Source organism: Oncorhynchus mykiss, chromosome 9 (assembly GCF_013265735.2).
Source record: "Oncorhynchus mykiss isolate Arlee chromosome 9, USDA_OmykA_1.1, whole genome shotgun sequence".
Taxonomy (NCBI): domain Eukaryota; kingdom Metazoa; phylum Chordata; class Actinopteri; order Salmoniformes; family Salmonidae; genus Oncorhynchus; species Oncorhynchus mykiss.
Window position 1 is genome coordinate 26,608,139 of NC_048573.1, and position 17,655 is coordinate 26,625,793.

General features: G+C 46.7%; 1 protein-coding gene across 6 annotated transcripts in view; it reads right to left on the reverse strand.

Annotated features, from left to right (window-relative positions):
• The window catches only part of LOC110531840 (neurexin-2), a 1,034,463-nt gene that overhangs the window by 742,149 nt on the left and 274,659 nt on the right, over positions 1 to 17,655 (reverse strand). The gene's annotated exons all lie outside the window — the stretch shown is intronic.

The window sequence follows — 17,655 nt, forward strand, 5'->3', positions numbered from 1 at the left end:
AAGTACCAGTAACTCACTCAATACGGATGTGGTCAGATTATGTGGATGCTATGCCACAGGACTGTTTTGCTAGCACAGACGGGTGTTCTGGGGTTCATCCATTGGCATTGAGGAGTATACCACCTCAGTCACCGGCTTCATCAATAAGTGCATCGACGATGTCGTCCCCACAGTGACCATACAGACATATCCAAACCGGAAGTCATGGCTTACAGGCAACACCCGCACAGAGCGAAAGGCTAGAGCTGCCGCTTTCAAGGAGCGGGACACTAATCCGGACGCTTACAAGAAATCCTGATATGCCCTCTGATGAACCATCAAACAGGCAAAGTGTCAATACAGGACTAAGATTGAATCCTACTACTCCACGGATCTGATAATCGTTGGATGTGGTAAAGCTTGCAAACTATTATGGACTACAAAGGGAAACCCAGCCATAAGCTGCCCAGTGATGCGAGCCTACCAGACGAGCTAAATGCATTTCATGCACGCTTCAAGGCAAGCAACACTGAAGTATTAATGAGAGCACCAGCTGTTCCGGACGACTGTGTGATCACGCTCTCCTTAGCCGATGTGAACTAGACCTTTAAACAGGTCAACATTCACAAGACCGCAGGGTAAGACGGATTTCCAGGGTGTACTGGCAAATGGCTTCAATGACATTTTCAACCTCTCATGTAGGTATTATAGACTCTCACTGATTCTATAATACCTAGATGTTTCAAGCAGACCACCGTAGTTCCTGTGCCCAAGAACACGAAGGTAACCTGCCTAAATGACTACCACCTCGAAGCACTCATGTCGGTAGTCAGGAAGTGCTTTGAAAGGCTGGTCATAGCTCACATCAACACCATCGTCACGGAAACCCTAGACGACTCAATTTGCATACCGCCCAAACAGATCCACAGGTGACGCAATCTCAATCGCACTCCAAACTGCCCTTTTCCACCTGGACAAAATGAACACCTATGTGAGAATGCTGTTCATTTGACTACAGCTCAGCGTTCAACACCATAGTGTTCACAAAGCTCATCACTAAGCTAAGGACCCTGGGACTAAACACCTCCCTCTGCAACTGGATCCTGGACTTCCTGGCGGGCTGCCCCCAGGTGGTAAGAGTACAACACATCTGCCACACTGATCCTCAACACTGGAGCCCCTCAGGGGTGCATGCTTAGTCCCCTTCTGTACCCCTGTTCACCCACGACTGCTTGGTCAAGTACGTCTCCAACACCATCCTTAAGTTTGCTGACGACACAACAGCGGTAGGCCTGATCACCGACAACGATGAGACAGCCTATAGGGAGGAAGTCAGAGACCTGGAAGTGTGGTGCCAGGGAAACAACCTCTCCCTCAATGTGAGCAAGAGAAAGGAGAAGATTGTGGACTACAGGAAAAGGGGCGCAGAACAGGCCCCCATTAACATTGACGGACTGTAGTGGAGGAGGTTGAGTTAAGTTCCTTGGTGTCCACATCACAAACATACTATCATGGTCCAAACACACCAAGTCAGTTGTGAAGAGGGCCCGACAACAACATATTTTCCCCCTCAGGAGACTGAAAAGATTTGGCTTGGGTCCCCAGATCCTCAAAAAGTTCTACAGCTGCACCATCGAGAGCATCCTGACCGGTTGCATCATCAATTGGTAAGGCTCCTTAACAGCTTCTACCCCCAAGCCATAAGACTGCTGAACAATTAATCAAATGGCCACCTGGACTATTTACATTGACACCACCTCATTGTTTTTACACTGCTGCTATTCACTGTTTATTATCTATGCACAGTCACTTTACCACTACCTACATGCACAAATTACCTCGAGTAACCAGTACCCTGCACATTGACTTGATACCGGTAGCCCCTGTATATAGCCTTGTTATTGTTATGTCATTTTATTGTTACTTTTTATAATTTTTTTTAAACTTTTGTTTATTTAGTAAATATTTTCTTAACTCTACTTGAACAGCACTGTTGGTTAAGGTCTTGTAAGTAAGCATTTCACGTTAAGGTCTACCTACACCTGTTGTATTTGGCAAATGTGACAAATAAAATTTGATGTGATCACCCTTGTTTTCCCAACAGTCAGGCTGGGTGTGAGGGGCTGCGCTGTTGCTCTTCTGCTCTGTTGTGTCTGGGAGAAGGAGGAGAGGAGAGGGAGGGGGAGAGAGAGAAAGAGGGAGGGGACCTTGTTGCCTGGTAACAGTGACAGGCAGTTGGGCATCTGGAACCTATAGTATTTTGAGGTGTGGTTTGGCACAAGGAACTACAGACCTGCAAACAGAGTCAGAACAATTATCTAGGATCAGCTTCCCCTCCCCAAATCCTAACCTTAACCATTAGTAACGAAAATGCAAAAATTCCCCAAGATCAGCGTAGAGGGGTAACTTCACCCTACACCGAGCCAAAATAGAAGATGGCCAGCTTACCAACTGGTGTAATAAACTGTTGAGAATAACACTTTCACATAGCTTTCACGTCTCTGTATGAGGGCTTTCTGTGACACAAATTGGATAGTTTTTTTTGTGCAACAACTTCAAGTGCAGTTGAGAGAAAGTCTATATATTTCTGTCCTTGAGCTGTTCTTATCTATTAATGTTCTGTATTATGTCATGTTTCATGTTTTGTGTGGTTTTAGGAAGAGTAGCTGCTGCTTTCACAACAGCTAACAGGGATCCTAATAAAATACCACACAAAGCCAAAATATTTGGAGGAATAGAGAGGCAAATGATGGTCTGTATGTCTTTCTGTATGTACAGTAAGTGGAAATTGGAGGTGTGTAAGGAGGTGTGTGTGTGTGTGCATTCTTGTATGCGTGCATGTCCGTCCGTGCATAAGTCTGTGTGTCTCTCACCTTTCTTCGGCTATATCCTGGGGTCACGGGAGCTCCAGTCAGGTTAGCCCATATACCAGTCTGGATAGATACCCACTGACTTCCACCAAAACAGTCCAGCCATAGACACTTAAGAATTATTATCAGCCAAATTCTATATAAAGAGAAAAAATTGTAGTGAATACAGCCTAGGCTGCTGGTAAACACACGTCTATACTGCCCCTGGCATTCTGCTAGACTGCCCCTGGCATTCTGCTATACTGCCTCTGGCATTCTGTAATACTGCCCCTGGCATTCTGTTATACTGCTACAAGCAGTATAACAGTCTAACGTTCCCTAATTAAACCTATAGGGAAAGGGGATATCTAGTCAGTTGCACAACTGAATGCATTCAACCAAAATGTGTCTTCCACATTTAACCCAACCCCCCTCTTTATGTCATCAGTAACTGGGGGATCAGTTGTTGTTACGGGTTAACTGCCTTGCACAAGGACAGAACAGCAGATTATTACACCTTGCTGGCTCAAGGATTCAAACCAGCGACCTTTCAGTTATTGGCCTAATGCTCTTAACCCTTGTGTTGTCTTAAGGGTAAAAAAATGATCCGCCACTATGTTTAACAACAGAGGAAACCCCCTAAATTATATTTTTTCAACTTCAAATTTGAGGAATTTTCCTAGAGTGACACCAACATGAGAAAACGTGAAACATCCTCTTTGTTAATATTTCCATACACCACCAGGGTACAAATATTGTCTTTTTGACCCGGAAGTTATAAAATAATTTACACACCACAAAGACAAACACACGTGCACACGCTCGCGCACATGCACACCCGCCCGCACTCCTGGCAACAAGGGGGAGAGAGGCCTTCTCATCAAAGTGTTACGGTGCGTGAATGAGGACCCAAAAGCGAATTAACTTAAACAGAGCTTCTTTAATTACCAAACATAGGTAGGCTCAGACGGACCGGCAGATTCCGACAGGACAAGACAAGGTTACAGCAAACATGACGACAGTCTGGTTCAGGCATGAAACACAACAAACAAGAATCCGACAAGGACAGGAGCAGAAACAGAGAGAGATATAGGGACCTAATCAGAGGGAAAAAGGGAACAGGTGGGAAAAGGGGTGACGAGGTGGTTAGGAGGAGACAAGGCACAGCTGGGGGAAAGAGGGGGAGAAAAGGTAACCTAACAACGACCAGCAGAGGGAGACAGGGTGAAGGGAAAGGACAGAGACAAGACACAACATGACAGTACATGACAGTACCCCCCCACTCACCGAGCGCCTCCTGGCGCACTCGAGGAGGAAACCTGGCGGCAACGGAGGAAATCCTCGATCAGCGCACGGTCCAGCACGTCCCGAGAGGGAACCCAACTCCTCTCCTCAGGACCGTACCCCCAATCTACGAGGTACTGGTGACCACGGCCCCGAGGACGCATGTCCAAAATTCTACGGACCCTGTAGATGGGTGCGCCCTCGACAAGGATGGGGGGGGGGGGGGGGGAAGACGAGCGGGGGCGCGAAGGACGGGCTTGATGCAGGAGACATGGAAGACCGGGTGGACGCGACGAAGGTATCGCGGAAGAAGAAGTCGAACTGCGACAGGATTAATGACCCGAGAAATACGGAACGGACCAATGAACCGCGGGGTCAACTTGCGAGAAGCCGTCTTAAGGGGAAGGTTCTGAGTGGAGAGCCAAACTCTCTGACCGCGACAATATCTAGGACTCTTAGTTCTACGCTTATTAGCAGCCCTCACAGTCTGCGTCCTATAACGGCAAAGTGCAGACCTGACCCTCTTCCAGGTGCGCTCGCAACGTTGGACAAAAGCCTGAGCGGAGGGGACGCTGGACTCGGCGAACTGAGATGAGAACAGCGGAGGCTGGTACCCGAGGCTACTCTGAAAAGGAGATAGCCCGGTCGCAGACGAAGGAAGCGAGTTGTGGGCGTATTCTGCCCAGGGGAGCTGTTCTGACCAAGACGCAGGGTTGCGAAAAGAAAGACTGCGTAAGATGCGACCAATAGTCTGATTGGCCCGTTCTGCTTGACCGTTAGACTGGGGGTGAAAGCCGGAAGAGAGACTGACGGAAGCCCCAATCAAACGGCAAAACTCCCTCCAAAATTGAGACGTGAATTGCGGACCTCTGTCCGAAACGACGTCTGACGGAAGGCCATGAATTCTGAAAACATTCTCGATGATGATTTGTGCCGTCTCTTTAGCAGAAGGAAGCTTAGCAAGGGGAATGAAATGAGCCGCCTTAGAGAACCTATCGACAACCGTAAGAATAACAGTCTTCCCCGCTGACGAAGGCAGTCCGGTGACAAAATCTAAGGCGATGTGAGACCACGGTCGAGAGGGAATAGGAAGCGGCCTGAGACGGCCGGCAGGAGGAGAGTTACCGGACTTAGTCTGCGCGCAGACCGAACAAGCAGCCACGAAACGACGCGTGTCATGCTCCCGGGTGGGCCACCAAAAACGCTGGCGAATGGAAGCAAGCGTACCCCGAACGCCAGGGTGGCCGGCTAACTTGGCAGAGTGAGCCCACTGAAGAACGGCCAGACGAGTAGGAACGGGAACGAAAAGAAGGTTCCTAGGACAAGCGCGCGGCGACGGAGTGTGAGTGAGCGCTTGCTTTACCTGCCTCTCAATTCCCCAGACAGTCAACCCGACAACACGCCCCTCAGGGAGAATCCCCTCGGGGTCAGTGGAGGCTACTGAAGAACTGAAGAGACGAGACAAAGCATCAGGCTTGGTGTTCTTAGAGCCCGGACGATAAGAAATCACGAACTCGAAACGAGCGAAAAACAGCGCCCAACGCGCCTGACGCGCATTAAGTCGTTTGGCAGAACGGATGTACTCAAGGTTCCTATGGTCAGTCCAAACGACAAAAGGAACGGTCGCCCCCTCCAACCACTGTCGCCATTCGCCTAGGGCTAACCGGATGGCGAGCAGTTCGCGGTTACCCACATCATAGTTACGTTCCGACGGCGACAGGCGATGAGAAAAATACGCGCATGGGTGGACCTTGTCGTCAGAGAGGGAGCGCTGAGAAAGAATGGCTCCCACGCCCACCTCTGACGCGTCAACCTCGACAACGAACTGTCTAGAGACGTCAGGTGTAACAAGGATAGGAGCGGATGTAAAACGATTCTTGAGGAGATCAAAAGCTCCCTGGGCGGAAACGGACCACTTAAAGCACGTCTTGACAGAAGTAAGGGCTGTGAGAGGAGCTGCCACCTGACCGAAATTACGGATGAAACGACGATAGAAGTTCGCGAAGCCGAGAAAGCGCTGCAGCTCGACGCGTGACTTAGGGACGGGCCAATCAATGACAGCTTGGACCTTAGCGGGATCCATCTTAATGCCTTCAGCGGAAATAACAGAACCGAGAAATGTGACGGAGGAGGCATGAAAAGTGCACTTCTCAGCCTTCACAAAAAGACAATTCTCTAAAAGGCGCTGGAGGACACGTCGAACGTGCTGAACATGAATCTGGAGTGACGGTGAAAAAATCAGGATATCGTCAAGGTAAACGAAAACAAAGATGTTCAGCATGTCTCTCAGGACATCATTGACTAATGCCTGAAAGACAGCTGGAGCGTTAGCGAGGCCGAAAGGAAGAACCCGGTATTCAAAGTGCCCTAACGGAGTGTTAAACGCCGTCTTCCACTCGTCCCCCTCCCTGATGCGCACGAGATGGTAAGCGTTACGAAGGTCCAACTTAGTGAAAAACCTGGCTCCCTGCAGGATCTCGAAGGCTGAAGACATAAGAGGAAGCGGATAACGATTCTTCACTGTTATGTCATTCAGCCCTCGATAATCTATGCAGGGGCGCAGAGACCCGTCCTTCTTCTTGACAAAAAAAACCCCCGCTCCGGCGGGAGAGGAGGAGGGGACTATGGTACCGGCGTCAAGAGCTACAGACAAATAATCTTCGAGAGCCTTACGTTCGGGAGCCGACAGAGAGTATAGTCTACCCCGGGGGGGGGGGTGGTTCCCGGAAGGAGATCAATACTACAATCATACGACCGGTGTGGAGGAAGAGAGGTGGCCCTGGACCGACTGAACACCGTGCGCAGATCGTGATATTCCTCCGGCACCCCTGTCAAATCACCAGGCTCCTCCTGTGAAGAAGAGACAGAGGAAACAGGAGGGATAGCAGACATTAAACATTTCACATGACAAGAGACGTTCCAGGAGAGGATAGAATTACTAGACCAATTAATGGAAGGATTATGACAAACTAGCCAGGGATGGCCCAAAACAACAGGTGTTTATTTTTTATTTTATTTTACCTTTATTTAACCAGGCAAGTCAGTTAAGAACAAATTCTTATTTTCAATGACGGCCTGGGAACAGTGGGTTAACTGCCTGTTCAGGGGCAGAACGACAGATTTGTACCTTGTCAGCTCGGGGGTTTGAACTCGCAACCTTCCGGTTACTAGTCCAACGCTCTAACCACTAGGCTACGCTGCCGCCCCAGGTGAACGAAAAATTAAAAAAGAAATGGTTTCACTATGATTACCAGAAACAGTGAGGGTTAAAGGTAGCGTCTCACGCTGAATCCTGGGGAGAGGACTACCATCCAGGGCGAACAAGGCCGTGGGCTCCTTTAACTGTCTGAGAGGAATGTCATGTTCCCGAGCCCAGGTCTCGTCCATAAAACAGCCCTCCGCCCCAGAGTCTATTAAGGCACTGCAGGAAGCTGACGAACCGGTCCAGCGTAGATGGACCGACAAGGTAGTGCAGGATCTTGAAGGAGAGACAGGAGTAGTAGCGCTCACCAGTAGCCCTCCGCTTACTGATGAGCTCTGGCCTTTTACTGGACATGAAGTGACAAAATGACCAGCGGAACCGCAATAGAGACAGAGGCGGTTGGTGATTCTCCGTTCCCTCTCCTTAGTCGAGATGCGGATACCTCCCAGCTGCATGGGCTCAGCACCCGAGCCGGCAGAGGAAGATGGTAGTGATGCGGAGAGGGGGGCAACGGAGAACGCGAGCTCCTTTCCACGAGCTCGGTGACGAAGATCAACCCGTCGCTCAATGCGAATAGCGAGTTCAATCAAGGAATCCACGCTGGAAGGAACCTCCCGGGAGAGAATATCATCCTTTACCTCTGCGCGGAGACCCTCCAGAAAACGAGCGAGCAAAGCCGGCTCGTTCCAGCCACTGGAGGCAGCAAGAGTGCGAAACTCAATAGAGTAGTCTGTTATGGATCGATTACCTTGACATAGGGAAGACAGGGCCCTGGAAGCCTCCTCCCCAAAAACAGATCGATCAAAAACCCGTATCATCTCCTCCTTAAAGTCCTGATACTGGTTAGTACACTCAGCCCTTGCCTCCCAGATTGCCGTGCCCCACTCACGAGCCCGTCCAATAAGGAGAGATATGACGTAGGCGACACGAGCAGTGCTCCTGGAGAAAGTGTAGGGCTGGAGAGAAAACACAATATCACACTGGGTGAGGAACGAGCGGCATTCAGTGGGCTCCCCAGAGTAACACGGCGGGTTATTGATTCTGGGCTCCGGAGATTCGAAAGCCCTGGAAGTGGCCGGTGGATCGAGGCGGAGATGGTGAACCTGTTCTGTGAGGTTGGAGACTTGGGTGGCCAGGGTCTCAACGGTATGTCGAGCAGCAGACAATTCCTGCTCGTGTCTGCCTAGCATCGCTCCCTGGATCCCGACGGCTGAGTGGAGAGGATCCGAAGTCGCTGGGTCCATTCTTGGTCGGATTCTTCTGTTACGGTGCGTGAATGAGGACCCAAAAGCGAATTAACTTAAACAGAGCTTCTTTAATTACCAAACATAGGTAGGCTCAGACGGACCGGCAGATTCCGACAGGACAAGACAAGGTTACAGCAAACATGACGACAGTCTGGTTCAGGCATGAAACACAACAAACAAGAATCCGACAAGGACAGGAGCAGAAACAGAGAGAGATATAGGGACCTAATCAGAGGGAAAAAGGGAACAGGTGGGAAAAGGGGTGACGAGGTGGTTAGGAGGAGACAAGGCACAGCTGGGGGAAAGAGGGGGAGAAAAGGTAACCTAACAACGACCAGCAGAGGGAGACAGGGTGAAGGGAAAGGACAGAGACAAGACACAACATGACAGTACATGACACAAAGTTTGCCTTCACCCCCACCACCACACTAGTTTCTTACCTCCCAAAGAGGAACAAGAATGTGGTCCTCCTGAGCTCACTGCAAAAAACAGCTGAGATCAGTGATCGTGAGGACAGGAGGCCAGCCATCATTCTGGACTACAACCACTACAAAGGAGGGGGTGGACAACCTGAACAAGGTGATTGGAACATACAGTTGCAGGTGGATGACTGCCCGCTGGCCCCTGGTCATCTTCCATGACATCATTGTGTCATACAATGCCTTCATGATATGGAACACGATCAACCCTATCTGGATGCCTGATTAGCAGAACAAGAGGAGGGTGTTCCTGGAGCAGCTGGGAAAGGCATTGTGACCCCACACAATCAAAGAAGGAAGCGCCGCACAACAGCCTCTGCAGCACTTGTGAAAGCTGTTCAGGGTGCTGAATCTTGTCATGATCCACCTGAGGCTGCAGCTGGGGCAGGCAAGAGGAGATTCCAATTCTGTCCCCACAAATACTATGTGCTGCACATGAGAAATACATCTACAAAGTCCATGCACACACTTGCATACTGTCCTACATGTGCTAATTAGAGTTGATTGATTTATGTTCTTCACGTTTTATTTTTGTATCTATCTTATTTTATTATTATTTATTGTTTATACACCTTGTGGGTGGGGACAATGGTAAAAAAAGACTAGTATTGTGTCGTTGAATTCCTAATTTTATTGTATATAAGAATATATCACTATGTTGCCAAAAAAGTTCAAGACTGTTATTGTTACCCTTCAATAAAATGCATTCAAATCTACTTTCTGCACATTTCTGCTACTTTCTTAGGCTATACAAGTGCTATCTCTTGCTAATATGTTTACACCTATGCAGTACTTTTAGCAACAATAATAATAAACCTCTACTTTAGTAAAGAAAACAATTTTGACAGGAGTGTTGTAATAAAAACGAGTGGTGTCCGCAGTCTTTCTGCATTGTGAAGAGGGAAAACCCAGATATTCACAAAGTTTGATGAATGACAGGTTGTTTCTTCATGCAAAATAGATTTGGGGTTTAACATTTAATTGAGCTGCTTTTTTTTAGTAAAGGCGGGTCATTGTTGACCCTCAGGACAAGGGGACTATACAGAATGTTAAGACTACACAGGGGTTAAACGCTAGGCTACCTGCCGCCCTTAGTAAATGTAGTATACAATGTGTTGAATGTTGGTATGAATAGAATACACAGAGTGTACAAAACATTTGTAAAACCTTCCTAATATTGGAGTTGCACCTCCTTTTGCCCTCAGAACAGCCTCAATTTGTCGGGCGTGGACTCCACAAGGTGTTGAAAGCATTCCACAGGGATGCTGGCCCATGTTGACTCCAATGCTTCTCAAAGTTGTGAGATGTCGTACGGGTGGTGGACCATTCTTGATACACACGGGAAACTGTTGAGCGTGAAAAACCCAGCAGAGTTGACACTAACCGGTGTGCCTGGCACCTACTACCATACCCTGTTCAAAGGCACTAAAATATTTTGTCTTACTCATTCATCCTCAATGGCACACATACACAATCCATGTCTCAACTGTCTCAAAACTTAAAAATCCTTTAATCAACCTACACTGATTGAGGGGATTTAACAAGTGACATCAACAAGGGGGTCATAGCTTTCACCTGGATTCACCTGGTCAGTCTATGTCATGGAAAGAGCAGGTGTTCTTAATGTTTTATGTACTCAGTGTATGTTACACACTGCTATTAGAAGTTCAGGTTGGTGTCTAACACAACAACTGCAGGTTGGTGTTTCAAAGAAAATATGCCCCGTCGCAGTGTTACATACACGCAGCCTTTATAAGATAGGGTCTGTGGGTCTGTGTGTGTGTGTGTATATCTGCATGAGCGCGTGTGTTGCTAGTAATGACCTTGACTCTCTGTTTGCCTGTCTGTGATCGTGACCTAGTCTCTCTAGACATCCGCGTTCCCTCCCACAATATTCAAATGCTCCAGATTGCCTGGGGTCTGGTTTGAGACTAATCGTGTCCCACCACTACTCCCTGCGTTTCACCAGCGCTTCACCCACTGATCACCTGCTCCTTGTGCCTCTCACTTCTCTCCCTTCCATCCCACCCTGCATGCCTCCCTCCTTGGCCCCAGCTTCCCTCTCTAATCCCCACAGCTCAATGCTGAGACTGCAGCCTCTTGATTCACCAAATCCCCTGTTGCACCCGTCAGCCCATACCTCTCTGGAGTCATAAACACATAAGGGTGACACACACACACACACACACACACACCTCAAACAGGCACTCACACACACGTGCACACACACAGCGATAAAATACTCAAACAATCACACATCATTTCAGCAACATACAGTGTTGGCTAGTGGCAGTTAAAAATGCTTCCATTCCACAGCCACTCAGAAGTCTTGAAGCTGATGATGTGTCTGGGTTGTTTAGGTCTGATGACAGCCTCTCTTCTCCAATAATGAGACACTCTTGTAGTCGGCAGATCTGAGACATGTCATTGACAAATAGTCCCGTTTTGATTGTTGATTTCATTAAACATTATTCGATTTTTTTTTTATCATCAAAATGCTATCTGTGTCCCTAATTTTGGCCTGAAACGACATCATTTGTTGTGCTGGGTCTATCGGCTGCTACATGTGGGCTCACAAAACAGAGATCAAATCAAATCAAATCAAATTTTATTTGTCACATACACATGGTTAGCAGATGTTAATGCGAGTGTAGCGAAATGCTTGTGCTTCTAGTTCTGACAATGCAGTAATAACCAACAAGTAATCTAACCTAACAATTTCACAAAAACTACCTTATACACACAAGTGAAGAATATGTACATAAAGATATATGAAAGAGTGATGGTACAGAACGGCATAGGCAAGATGCAGTAGATGGTATTGAGTACAGTATATACATATGAGATGAGTAATGTAGAGCATGTAAACATTATATTAAGGTTGTACTGCTAACCTACAAAGCATTACATGGGCTTGCTCCTACCTATCTCTCTGATTTGGTCCTGCCGTACATACCTACACGTACGCTACGGTCACAAGACGCAGGCCTCCTAATTGTCCCTAGAATTTCTAAGCAAACAGCTGGAGGCAGGGCATTCTCCTATAGAGCTCCATTTTTATGGAATGGTCTGCCTACCCATGTAAGAGACACAAACTCGGTCTCAACCTTTAAGTCTTTACTGAAGACTCATCTCTTCAGTGGGTCATATGATTGAGTGTAGTCTGGCCCAGGAGTGGGAAAGTGAACGGAAAGGCTCTGGAGCAACGAACCACCCTTGCTGTCTCTGCCTGGCCGGTTCCCCTCTTTCCACTGGGATTCTCTGCCTCTAACCCTATTACAGGGGCTGAGTCACTGGCTTACTGGGGCTCTTTCATACCGTCCCTGGGAGGGGTGCGTCACTTGAGTGGGTTGAGTCACTGATGTGATCTTCCTGTCTGGGTTGGCGCCCCCCCCCTTGGGTTGTGCCGTGGCAGAGATCTTTGTGGGCTATACTCGGCCTTGTCTCAGGATGGTAAGTTGGTGGTTGAAGATATCCCTCTAGTGGTGTGGGGGCTGTGCTTTGGCAAAGTGGGTGGAGTTATATCCTTCCTGTTTGGCCCTGTCCTGGGTTGTCCTCGGATGGGGCCACAGTGTCTCCTGACCCCTCCTGTCTCAGCCTCCAGTATTTATGCTGCAGTAGTTTATGTGTCGGGGGGCTAGGGTCAGTTTGTTATATCTGGAGTACCACTCAGTGTCCTGTGTGAATTTAAGTGTGCTCTCTCTAATTCTCTCTTTCTCTCTTTCTTTCTCTCTCTCGGAGGACCTGAGCCCTAGGACCATGCCTCAGGACTACCTGACATGATGACTCCTTGCTGTCCCCAGTCCACCTGGCCGTGCTGCTGCTCCAGTTTCAACTGTTCTGCCTTATTATTATTGGACCATGCTGGTCATTTATGAACATTTGAACATCTTGGCCATGTTCTGTTATAATCTCCACCCGGCACAGCCAGAAGAGGACTGGCCACCACACATAGCCTGGTTCCTCTCTAGGTTTCTTCCTAGGTTTTGGCCTTTCTAGGGAGTTTTTCCTAGCCACCGTGCTTCTACACCTGCATTGCTTGCTGTTTGGGGTTTTAGGCTGGGTTTCTGTACAGCACTTTGAGATATCAGCTGATGTACGAAGGGCTATATAAATACATTTGATTTGATATGAAGTGGCATTGCTTGAAGTGGCTAGTGATACATTTTTTACATCAATTTTTCCAATATTAAAGTGGCTGGAGTTGAGTCAGTATGTTGGCAGCAGCCACTCAATGTTAGTGGTGGCTGTTTAACAGTCTGATGGCCTTGAGATAGAAGCTGTTTTCCAGTCTCTCGGTCCCTGCTTTGATCCATTGTCCTGGGTGGTGGGCAAAACATAGGATCTACTTCGGGTTTGTCGTATTTCTGGTCGTAACGATGGTGATTTGACGTTGCTCTTATATCCAGTAGTTCCTCCCGACTGTATGTAATGAAACCTAAGATGACCTGGGGTACCAATGTAAGAAATAACATGTAAAAAATAAAAAATACTGCATAGTTTCCTAGGAACGCGAAGCGAGGCGTCCATCTCTGTCGGCGCCGGAAGCCAGGAAGATCGTTTGTTTTCCCTGAGGAAATATTACAACTAAGAACATATGTACATATGTAATCAAATGGACAAATAAATGAGCTGTAGGCCAACCTCTAGCTCACAAGATTTAACCAAGCTCTGATATTAAAGTGCAGTATGTGTATGTCTTCAAATATAAGGATATTTTACCCTCTTAAATCTTCCATCTATTAGTGTTTTAATGGAGAGTATACGTTCATCAGAACTTATACATCCGTGTAACATCAGATGTCTACTTTTGGCGTGCGCAGTTTGTGTAAGTATACTTCACCAGAACACTGAATGTTAATGAAACTCATTTGAATCACTTCAGCCTATGGATACATCATTCACAGCAGACAGGATGCAATGTAACACCAATAATCAAACTGAAACGATTCATCCCTGAACTCCTATTCCGTTCTCTCAATCCTAGAATATTTGAATCGGCTATTCAATATTTCATTACACGATGCAGAATAATGATGCGAGAGCCTCCTAAACACGTGGATTCTGTATTAAACTACAGATTTGATCATTTGCTCCACTGGATTCATCTCCCCATTATTGTTCTTCTTCCTCTCTTTTTAATTGTTGTTTTCGGATGCAACTGATTGAGGCGATCAGAGCTCTGTAACGGACGCTGAGATATGCCTGGAGACACTTGTTAGCCATGTCTGGTTAATTAACCATAACAGCCCATTAAGAGTGAGTGTCGGCAGCGGAAAAGAGAAGAGATGGAGAAAAAGACAGAAAAGAGAGAGAAAACAGAACGTTTGAGAAGATGAGACAAGGGGAGAGAATAAATGGGGAACAAAGGGGAGAGAAAGGTCTGAGAAAGAAAGTCACAATGGTACTTCTCTATGAAGGGCACTTTGAAGGGTCCTCTGGGGTGCAATATAGTGCTGCCTTTCAATGAGCTTCTAAGTGTGAGGGTCTAATAAAGTTGCACCCATCAAGGCCCTAACATGGGCTCTTTGCGATTGGAAGGCTCGTTGTCTTTAAATCTTAATCCTTTAATGTTCTGTCCGGGGCTAATGGGCTGTGGTCACTGTTCTGTTGTATGACTGAGGCCTAGTGTTTTGATTACATTACTCAGCTGATCACTTAATATCTGGCATTAGTTGATTAATCTACCAATTAGTACGGATGAGTTGAATTGGGATGGTTGTGATTCTCAGTGGTCTTATGTAATATATTGAATGCAGTGCAGATGCCTTGTGATGCCCTAATGTGGTAATGCTGCTTCCTCGACTACACTCTGAGAGAGAGAGAGAGAGAGAGAGAGAGAGAGAGAGAGAGAGAGATACCGAGACAAAGAGAGCAAGATGGAGACAGAAAACAGAGAGAGAGAGAGAGAGGAAGTGCCTTTTAAGATTGCAGTGAGTTGATCCTGAAGCAAAATAGAGTTGAGTGTGTGCCTGTGCGCACAAGTGTTTGTGTGTGTGTACATCTGTTTTGTGTGTGTGCCTGTGTGTCTGGGAAGAGAGTGAATGTATGATTAAGAAGAGGAAGCAGGGCAGGAATTACAGGATGAGTCGGGTAAGGGAGGCGCGTTTAATGCGTTGATTGCATATAACCCCAAGCATGTTTATCAAACAGAATCTCTCCATTCGAGACAGCATTAAAAATCCCTCCCTTACCCTGGCAACAGTTACTTAAAGAGTTGTGAATAAAACTCACTTTTTGTTGACTGACTGTACTCTTTGACACATATTGAAACGGAGCCAAAGCTTCAGAGAAAAGTGTTGCACCAAATAAACCCATTACACTGGGTTATTAATAGTTATGCCTTCATATATATCAATTCTCGTTGTTCTTCACTGTAGAATTAATAGAGCTGGCAGTACTGTGGTATATTTACCTAATAAAGTGCATATTCAATGATGTCATTGCCAATCATTGAATTTTAATATTCATGATGACTAAGAATTCAGTTTTGAAGAGATTGCATCCTGTAGCGTCAAATATGGACACTTCAGGTTCACATATAACCCCTAAGGTAAGGAAACACCAGAATAATTACTTTCTGATTTCTGATGTACTCACAGCAAATTAAATTGTGAATAATATTTTAATTAGCTGACGACCTCTCCTAGTGACCCTCAACAAAGTGGTGAACTTGACAACATATCGTACACTAGCAGTATGATTGACATTTGTGTATAAATATTGAACACTGTTGACTGTTGATTGATTTTGAGCTGAATCATCATTAATGTCCCTTTACAGTTACATAGAAATGAGCAACACTCAGCAGTAAGCCTTAGTTCCAAGGCAGTTAACGCACTCCTCCCCAGGCGCCGAAGACGTGGATGTCGATTAAGGCAGCCCCCCCCCCCCCAACTCTCTGATTCAGGGGTTGGGTTAGATGCGGAAGACACATTTCAGTTGAAGGCATTCAGTTGTACAACTGACTAGGTATCCCCCCTTTCCCTTTCCCATGAGGAACTGGGACGAATGTGGATGACATCATCATTAGCTGAAAGGCGCTGAGGCAGAGATCAGAGGCCGAGGGGATTAGGGGCTTTCTACATTAAGACGTTGCTTGGGTTTTGGCATGATTAGTGTGGGCCTCCAAGACCCACTGGAGCTCCGCCACTGTTTAGAGAGAGAGGGTGTGTGTGTATGTGTGTGTGCGTGTGTAGTTGGAGGGTCATGTGTGTGTGATCACCATGTGACAGCTCTTATTCCAACCCTAATTGGAGACGGAAACCGTATTGCCTAAACGCACAGTTGTATAGAGTGAAAAATGAATATTAAATTAAAAGTTGAATTAAATTCCTACAGATCAATTAATCTAAGTAGATTATGAAATGCTGGTCTGTTTTCTCGTTAAAGCAATAACACTGTTGCCAATTACGAGATTCAATTTAAGCCCGCAGAACTGAAGCATGAAATATGTGTGCTGAAATCATATTTGGATTATTAGGAGGGTGATGCAACCATGAACTCATGCAGTAAACTCACACAACCGCACACACGCATGCACCCTCGAGCACGCATACACACACATGTAACCACACACACACACACACACACACATGCGCAAACACACACACACACGTCATTCTTAAACCCCAGTCCCATGAGATCAATCTTTGGGTATGTGCATAATTATTTATGAACAGTGATTTGTTGCTGGTGTTGTCTTCTTTACTTTACTATTCAAACTACATTATCATCACACTCTTAGAGGCAACTTGTTTACCGTCACACACTCTGAGGTGTCCCATATTACCATCGCAAATTCTGCTGTGTCCTATGGGGGTAGCACAATCAAAGGAGAGATACATGTGTACCCCATGGAGAACACACGCTCTCACACACACACAGTTTAGAATAGCAAAACAGGACCTCTGTTTCCTCTCGACGTCCTCATGGGGGCATTGTTGTAGAAATCTATCGCCGCATGGAGCTGGGGGAATTTTCTGACAGGAAGTAAAGTCTCTTGCTACCTGTACTAAGGCGGAATTTATTCAAAAGATTACTACTACCTATCAAGGGGATTTTTTTGACAGTGCATACATTCATTAATGTCGCCATGTGCTTTGATGGCAAACACACAGATCGTGTATTAAAGAGAAAAAAAAATCAATACTGGAAGTCCCTGATTCATCAGACATGAACGATCCTTTCAACCAATCCTGTCTAAGTGTTGGTGGAGGCTGAAGCACGTACACTTCCTTTCCATTGTTAGTGGAGTATCTGTTATACTGTGCTGTCACTTCCTTTTACAACGTAATACTGTGCAACTACTGCACTTTGATTGAAGTGAGCCCATATTATGACATACTGAAGCCAACATGTCACTACTATTCCCCCCCCCCCCCCCCCCCCACTAAATCAGTCACCGTGACGACTAGCGAGAGCCCATTGCCATGTGTCATGATGACTTCATTTGATGTCACGGTCCCTTTCCTTCATGTCTCCAGTTCACTTCACTCAGCGCAGATAATGAGCCTTTGTTTTGATCAGGGGACTGGTGAATGATATATCCTGTGTGATCTTGGTTAACCAGCCCTCTTGCTCTGCCTAGCCCTCCGTCTCTGTACTGACATTTG